The sequence below is a fragment of the Dipodomys ordii genome, unplaced genomic scaffold (assembly GCF_000151885.1).
Source record: "Dipodomys ordii isolate 6190 unplaced genomic scaffold, Dord_2.0 Scaffold26, whole genome shotgun sequence".
NCBI classification, from domain to species: Eukaryota; Metazoa; Chordata; class Mammalia; order Rodentia; family Heteromyidae; genus Dipodomys; species Dipodomys ordii.
In genome coordinates, this window is record NW_012267242.1 from 10,383,007 (window position 1) to 10,390,345 (window position 7,339).

General features: G+C 42.3%; 1 long non-coding RNA gene across 1 annotated transcript; it reads left to right on the top strand.

The window, feature by feature from the left end:
* Nucleotides 1-128: 128 nt before the first annotated feature.
* Nucleotides 129-6,969, top strand: LOC105984972. Its single transcript, XR_001175023.1, has 3 exons — nt 129-229; nt 2,680-2,768; nt 6,933-6,969. It is a non-coding gene; the product is annotated as an uncharacterized LOC105984972 (long non-coding RNA).
* The last annotated feature ends 370 nt before the right edge of the window (nt 6,970-7,339 follow it).

Below are 7,339 nucleotides of genomic sequence, written 5' to 3' on the forward strand. Positions count from 1 at the left end.
CCGCCCGCGGATCGCCGCAGGCGCATGCGCGCACCTGCCGGTGGGCGGGACACTAGGATTCGCCATTGGTCGAGAATGCCGTCGGGGGCGCGCGGTGGAGAGGCTCGGGGACGCGCTTTCTGGCGGAACCTGAATGCTGGTAGGCGGAGCCCGGAGAACCACAAACACCGAAGACAACGAATGAGCCCGAGGACGCGTGCGGCCATCATCAGCTCCTCCTTTGAGCACGGTAGTTGCACCCCTTACCTTCGGATCCTTGGGCTAGGTGGAAGCGACTGCCGGAGGCGGCGGGGACCGGAGTCGTCCCGACAAAATGGAGATTGGCGAGTGTCTGGATGCTTCCTCTCCATTGCCATCGTCCAGATCGTAACTTAAAAGTTCCATGGTAGCAGATATGTCCAAAAAAAATGTCATTTTTAAAGTACTTCAGTTAAAGTGATGGGGTTTTTGTTGTTTTGTAGTCGGGTTTTTGTTGTTGTTGTTAGGTATATGTTGACACAAAGTAAATAATAGCTATAAAGCAGCTTTCTGAGGAGCTTTTCACCTTCTAAGGCCGTGGGAACACACTCCCACATGGGAGATCCTGGCCTTTTGTAGGATGGAAAGCGAAGGCCTGGGAAAATGGCAATGACTTTCTTTAAAAGAGTAGCCAAAGTACTTACAGAACCCTCTTCATCAGGTGCGGACAGATGTCATGCACCCTTCCTCCTGGAAGCTTAGTTCTGGTTAAATCATCCACTCAGAATCACTTTTCTTTGTTATACATGATTCTAGAAAATTAAGATGAGTCGAACACCAGAATGTATGTAGTTTCAAGAATGGACAACACAGGGAAGGTGTCACTGCTCATGCTTTTGGAGATCAGGAACATCAAGTTTGGAGGCCAGCCCAGACCAAAAGTTCCCCCAAGACCTCATCTTAATGAAAAAAACTAGGCATAGTGGTGCACAGTTGTCATCCAATGGAGTTGGGAGCATAAGTAGGATTCAATAATATACCTCTCAGAGCAAGAAAAGTGAGAGCCTACATGAAAAGTAACTAAAGCAAAAAGGAATGGGAATATGGATAGTGAGTGGTAGAGAATCTGTCTAACAAGTAAGAGGTCCTGAGTTCAATATTCAGTATCTAAAAATACAAATGACAGCTTTTTAACCCTACATATCCCTCACCAAAATCCTCATCAATCACCCTGTTGTGCCATCCCAACTACTATCACTGGAAATACAACTCTTGGCAGATTCAATTAGAACGTAGCATTCTCAAAAAAAAAAAAAAAAAGCTGAAGTCTAAATATTTTAGGAGGATTATACCTAGTTAAGTAAGAGAAAATTGTCCCTGCATTCATTATTTAACAGAATCCCAACCTAAGTACTGGAGATAAAAGAATGAAGAAAACAAAATCCAATGGATAATAAAGTCAATGATTAAGAACATTAATAGCTAATAAACTTCTTATAGCTTAGGATAAAAGTAAAAAAGAGGGCTGGGAAGGTGGCTCAATGGTAGAATGCTTGCCTTGCATGCATGAGGCCCTGGGTTTGATTCCTCAGTACCACATAAGCAAAAAAGCCGGAAGGGGCGCCTTGGCTCAAGTGTAGAGTGCTAGCCTTGAGCTGAAGAGCTGAGGAACAGTGAACAGGCCCAGAGTTCAGGTCCTACGACTGACCAAAAAAAAAAAAAGTAGAAAAGAGTAGGAGGTTAAAAAAAGAAAGAATCAAAAGAGGCGATTTTAAATAGTTAAGGCAACCTTACAGAAAAGGTGCTGTGGGAGCACAGACCTAGGAGATGGCAAAATGAAGAACATGATTACATGAGAAAAGACCTCCAGGCAAAGGGAGGAACCCACACACCCTGAGAGAGGAGCCAGCCTGGTGTATTCCTGGACCATTTGGGAGACCAGACTAGCTAGCATAGACTGGATAAGAAGGGGAGTTGTAGAGATGAGGCAAGGTGATACAAAGAATCAGATAATGCAGAGACTAGTGAGCTGTTATAAGGAATTTGGCTTTCATTCTGAGTGAAATGAGGAGCCCTGGGAAGGTTTTCAGCACAGAAGTGCTGTAAGCTGACTTGTATTTTAATAGGATCATTCCAGCTGTTGTAAAACACAGACTGAAAGAGAACCTGGTAGAAATTTTTACAATAATCTAGGTAGAAAATGATGGTTTAGACAAAGGTCATATTAGTGGCTGTGGGGGAAAAATATCAACAGATTTGGGGTATATTTTAAAAGCTTGAGCAGAATTTCCAGACAGATTAAATATGGGATATAGGAGAAGTCCAAGATTTTTTTTTCTAAAAGGTGAAGCTTACCACTAGTTGCTAAGGACCGTGTTTTATGCTTAGATAATCCCAGCTTCTTAGGAGGCAGAGATAGGAGGACCATAAACACATTTGGAGAAAGCAAGTATTCTTTTGTTGTTAACCTGCAAGTTGATAGGATCTTCCTTGCACCAAAAAAGCGAATTCTTACCCATCACTAAGCCTTCAGTTCGGAATGAAAAAAATCCTATCTCATTACCACCTCAAAACTGGTCACACACAATATCAAATCGTATTTACTATGAACATTTAAAACCTTGGCTTAGCAATAAAAGTATTCCAATGAAAGCAGAAGTAAGGAGGAAAGACCTGGAATAAAATTCTTTACTGTTTGTTTTTACAAATGTCCTGCCCAAGGGAAGGGAGGAAGGACAGAATAGCAGCTGGCAAATCCTCCTGAAACTCATTTCCAGCCAACTGAGAATTCCCAGCTGCCACGGAGCAAGGTATGTTTCTTGTTTTTTTTGTGGTTTTCATCATAGACTGCATAAAGCCAAAGAAACATTGTCTATTCTTTGGTCCCATTCCCTTAGATTCAATAGCACTCCACTCATGACCCTCGGATGAGTTAGCTGTACCTCTCAGGCTTCACTCTCTCTGCACCCCTCACCTTCACCTTATTCTTCCTAGGGCCTTTACTTGGTTCTCCTCACCCTGTAATTCTTATGTGACTCCAAGAAAGATAAATCAAATTACCATAAACGGTGTGGGGAGAACTCCTTCTCTGTCAGACCTCACCCCTCCCATGGACACAGTATGCTTAATCTAGCTTGAGTTCGAATGTCTCTCTTCCCCTGTCACTCTTTGCCATTTCCCTTAGATATTTCAAACGTGAATCGCTCCCCTCTCTCCATCTTACTCAATAAAATAGAGACTATAAGGCTTACATTCCTGCCATTTCATTCCCTCAGCCCCTGACCGCTGCCCCCCTTCCCACTCACTTTTGTTGATTTGTTTTATTAACACACTCTTGCCTCTATATCCAGGAGAACAAGCTCCAGGACTCCCCTTGACACCCAAATCTACAAATGTTCCAAGCTTCTTACATTATGAAGAGCTAGGAGTGTTGGTTCACACCTGTAATCTCCTTGTGATCCCAGTACTAGGGAAAAGCTAAAGTTTAAGGCTAGCCCAGGCTATGTAGTAAAAAAAAAAAAATACAGCTTTTTGCATCTAACCTGGCACACATTCTGAAGTATATTTTAAAGCATTCCTGATGCAATATAAATTCATCAGAAATACTTGTCATACTGAATTATTCAGAAAATAATGCAAGACCAAAAAAAAAAAAGTTCCTTTGTGTTTCAGTTCTGGTACAATTTGTTTTCTGGGTGTTTCCCGCCCCCCTCCCTGGAATATTCTCACTTTGAGGTTGATGGAACCTGCCTGTACTCATGTGAGCCACGTTCTGTTCTAGACACTAAGGAAACAAAGACTCTTCTTTATCGGAGCTTATAGTCCTAGTTGGGAAGTTAGCTGATAAGCAAATGAATGAGGTAATAATAAATGCTATGGGCGGGGGGTAATCAAACAAACATGAGAACGGTGTCTGTTTTTGACAGGGTAGCCAGAACAGGCTTCCAGGTAGTAAAGCAAAGGTGAAGCCAGACTCTGGCCAGTGGGAACTGCAGGACAATGGTCCTGAGACAGTCTTGTCTTTGGTACCTTAAGGGAATAGTGAAAAGGGCAGTGGGCCTGGGGTGGAGTGAATAGGAGGGGAGGGGTAAGAGAGATAAGAGAGATGGAGGAGGTAGCCCCGGCCTGGAGCAGGAGGGCATTTAATGTTCCAATTATTCTCACCAGGCACTCCACCTTTATACTTTATGTGTGTGATACATATTTTTGTTGGCTTGTATTATTAGTTATCCAAAAGGGGATTTCATCATTATATTTCCATATTCGATAGACTGGCACTCTAGCACTTGATCCATAGTTTCACTTCTTCTGTATTATATTTTTCAATTCATTTTTTTCTTTTAATTTCTTTGTGGTACTGGAGATTACACTCAGAGTTTCGTGCTTGCTAAACAGAGTCTACTGTGCTTCTAGTCCATTTTCACAAGTTGAGGTAGGGTCTCCCTTTATGCACAGGTGAGGCTGAGCTGCAAGCTTCCTACTTGGGCTTTCCCAAGGAAGGCACCAGCCTTTGCAACCCAGCCATGTGTGTCCCTCATAACTCAGATAAATGTCCTGTCATTGTTTGGGAGGGAATCTCAAAAACATTGATGCCTAGGCTGACTGACCTCAAACCCAGATTCCCCAATCTCCACCACCAAGGTAGCTAGGGCTACATCTTAATCCACTATTTGACCTGTTATTATTTCTAATTGACACATAATAATAGTAGACATTACAGGTTAGAATGTAGTATTTCAATCCATGTATAAAATGTGTAAAGATCAGGTCAGGGTACTTGATATACCATCGCCTCAGACACTTAGCATTTCAGAACATTGGAAATCCTCTCTGCTGGCTATTTTGAAATATATAATCAATTATTGTCAACCATAGTTATTTGACAGGTTTCTTGGCCTACAGATTTGTTCAGTTCCCTCTTACATACCCCTCAGTAAGAAAGAAAGATGGAGCTGAAGTTTATATCCTTGCCTTAAATATATACTCCCCACTTACTCTATATGGCCATTTCTACTCCTGTTTTAAATGTCGCTGTTGAAAGCCCTGTATGACATTTCTCTAACGGAACCTGTCAGTACATCTCAGCTATGTTCCATACTACCTTGTTGTAGCATGGTCATAGCAAAGTCTACATCTGTCTCTCTAATTTGGACTCAATGGCAAAAACTACCCTACCATTGGGCTTAGGGCACGGAAAGTGCTTGATAAAAGCACTTTAAATATATTTCCTATGCTCTCTTCTCCCTTGGCTACACATGCTGTGATTTGATTCCTGACTCCTGCAGCAGCCTCAAGCAGGTCTTCCTACCCTACCACTACAGTGCATTCTCTATCCAACAGGCCACATCTGGCCTCTGCCTGTTTCTGTATGGCCAAAAATGGTGGTTTCCATTTTTAAATCAGGAGGGGAATCAAACGCAGATTGTATGGCACATAAAATTATGTGAATTTCAAATTTCAGAGTCGGTAAATAAGACTTAGTTGGAACACGGCCACATTTGCATTTGCTTTTGTCTGGGACTGCTTTCTAGCCATAACAACAAAGTTGAGCAGTTGTGACAGAGACTGTATGGCTTAAAAAACCTAAAATATTTATTTTCTGGTTGGGCAAGGTGGTGTACATGTGTAGTTTCAGCTATTCTGCTAGCTGATGTGAGAGTATTACTTGATCCCAAAAGTTCAGAGCCATTCTTGGCAACACAGAAAGACCTTGTCTCAAACAAACAGAAAATCTATGTTATCTAGATGTATGATCTTTTCAACACACATATAATCATGTCACTCCCATGCATTAAACCCTTCAGTTAAAGGAGTTAGAGGTATGGGAGGGTAGGACAAAGGGTAAAAGTGTTGAAGCCTGGTGAGTGCTATCTGGAGTTTTATTCTTTCCTGTCTCCTTGTGTATGCTCTAGATTCTGTAATAAAGTCTCTCTTAAAAAAAAAGGGGGGGGGGCTGGGAAGGTGGCTCAGTGGTAGAGCACTTGCCTTGCATGCATGAGGCCCGGGTTTGATTCCTCAGCACCACATAAGCAGGAAAAAAAAAAAAAGGAAATCAGAAGAAAAAAATAATTCTTAGATTTCTGTCTGTTGTGGTAAGGATAAAAGGACTATTTCTTAAGTCGATACTGGTACTGGTGGCTCACACTTGTAATCCTAACTATTCAGGAGGCTGAGAACTGAGAATCACAATTCAATGCCAGTTCAGGCAGAAAAGTCTTTGAGACTGTAGATCCAACAAAAAGCCAGAAGTGGACGTGTGGCACCCACTTTGAGTGAAAAGACCAAGTGAGAGCATGAAGCCCTGAGTTCAAGCCGCAGGACCAGTGTCAAAAAATAAATGCTCCTTAACATGGCCTCCAGACCTGCTTTGGTCTAGCTCTTACTATCACCCTCTGAGAGAGTCAGGGTAGAGAGGAAGCCTCTTCATATTGATGACAAAACATTCAAAATTGATAACATGGTAAGAAATTCAGTGCTTCGAAGGCTAGTCTACAAAACTGACTTCAGTTTGATTTACCTTGGTTGGATTGTGAGTTGCTTTGCTTTGTTTGGTAACCAGTGGGGCAGGGATCCATGACTTCTCCTCCATTGTCAGCTCGCTCTCCAGGACCTCACCTCCCCTTACTCACCACCTCTGCTTCTCAGCTCATTCCTCCTCTGACGCAGGTCTGGCTGAAGTCACCAGTGGCCTTAACTCACTGACCCAGTAACTGTGTTTTGTCTTCGTCTTTCATGACCCTCCTGCCAGGGGCAGGAAGCTGTTACTCATTCCTCTTCCCAGCACATGATTTTCCTTTGACTTGAATGACAACATCTTGTGGTTTTCCTTCTACCTGTCTGATAACCTTTGAAGATTCTTTGTTCTTCACCAGCTTTTATGTGTTAAAGGTCTTTGACTCTCAGTCCTAGCCACTTCTTGTTTTCATAGACTGCTCTCTTCCTAAATAAGTCATTTTTTTCCTTTTTTGAGATAGGATCTTACTATGTAGACCAGGCTTGCCTGAACTCAGGATCCTCCTGAACTGCCTTTCAACTACGGGAATTACAGGTGTGTGCCATCACAGTTGGGTTTTATCTACATTCTTAAACTTCATCTATACATGTGTCCAGTTTTTAAATTTCCAACTCCAGACTGTTTTCTCTGGGCTCTAGAACTGTGCTATTCATTAGGTACATTTACCTCCTTTTTTATTTGGAGAGAAGGCCTCATACAGGCCAAGCATATGCTTTCTGACTGAGCAGTACTCCCAGCCCGGATGTGTCACTACTGAGTACTTAAAATGTGACAAGTGCAACTAGGAACCAAATGTTTTATTTTAATGGCCACTAATAGCTAAAACATTAGTGTAGACATAGAATACTTACCTCATCACAGGAAGCT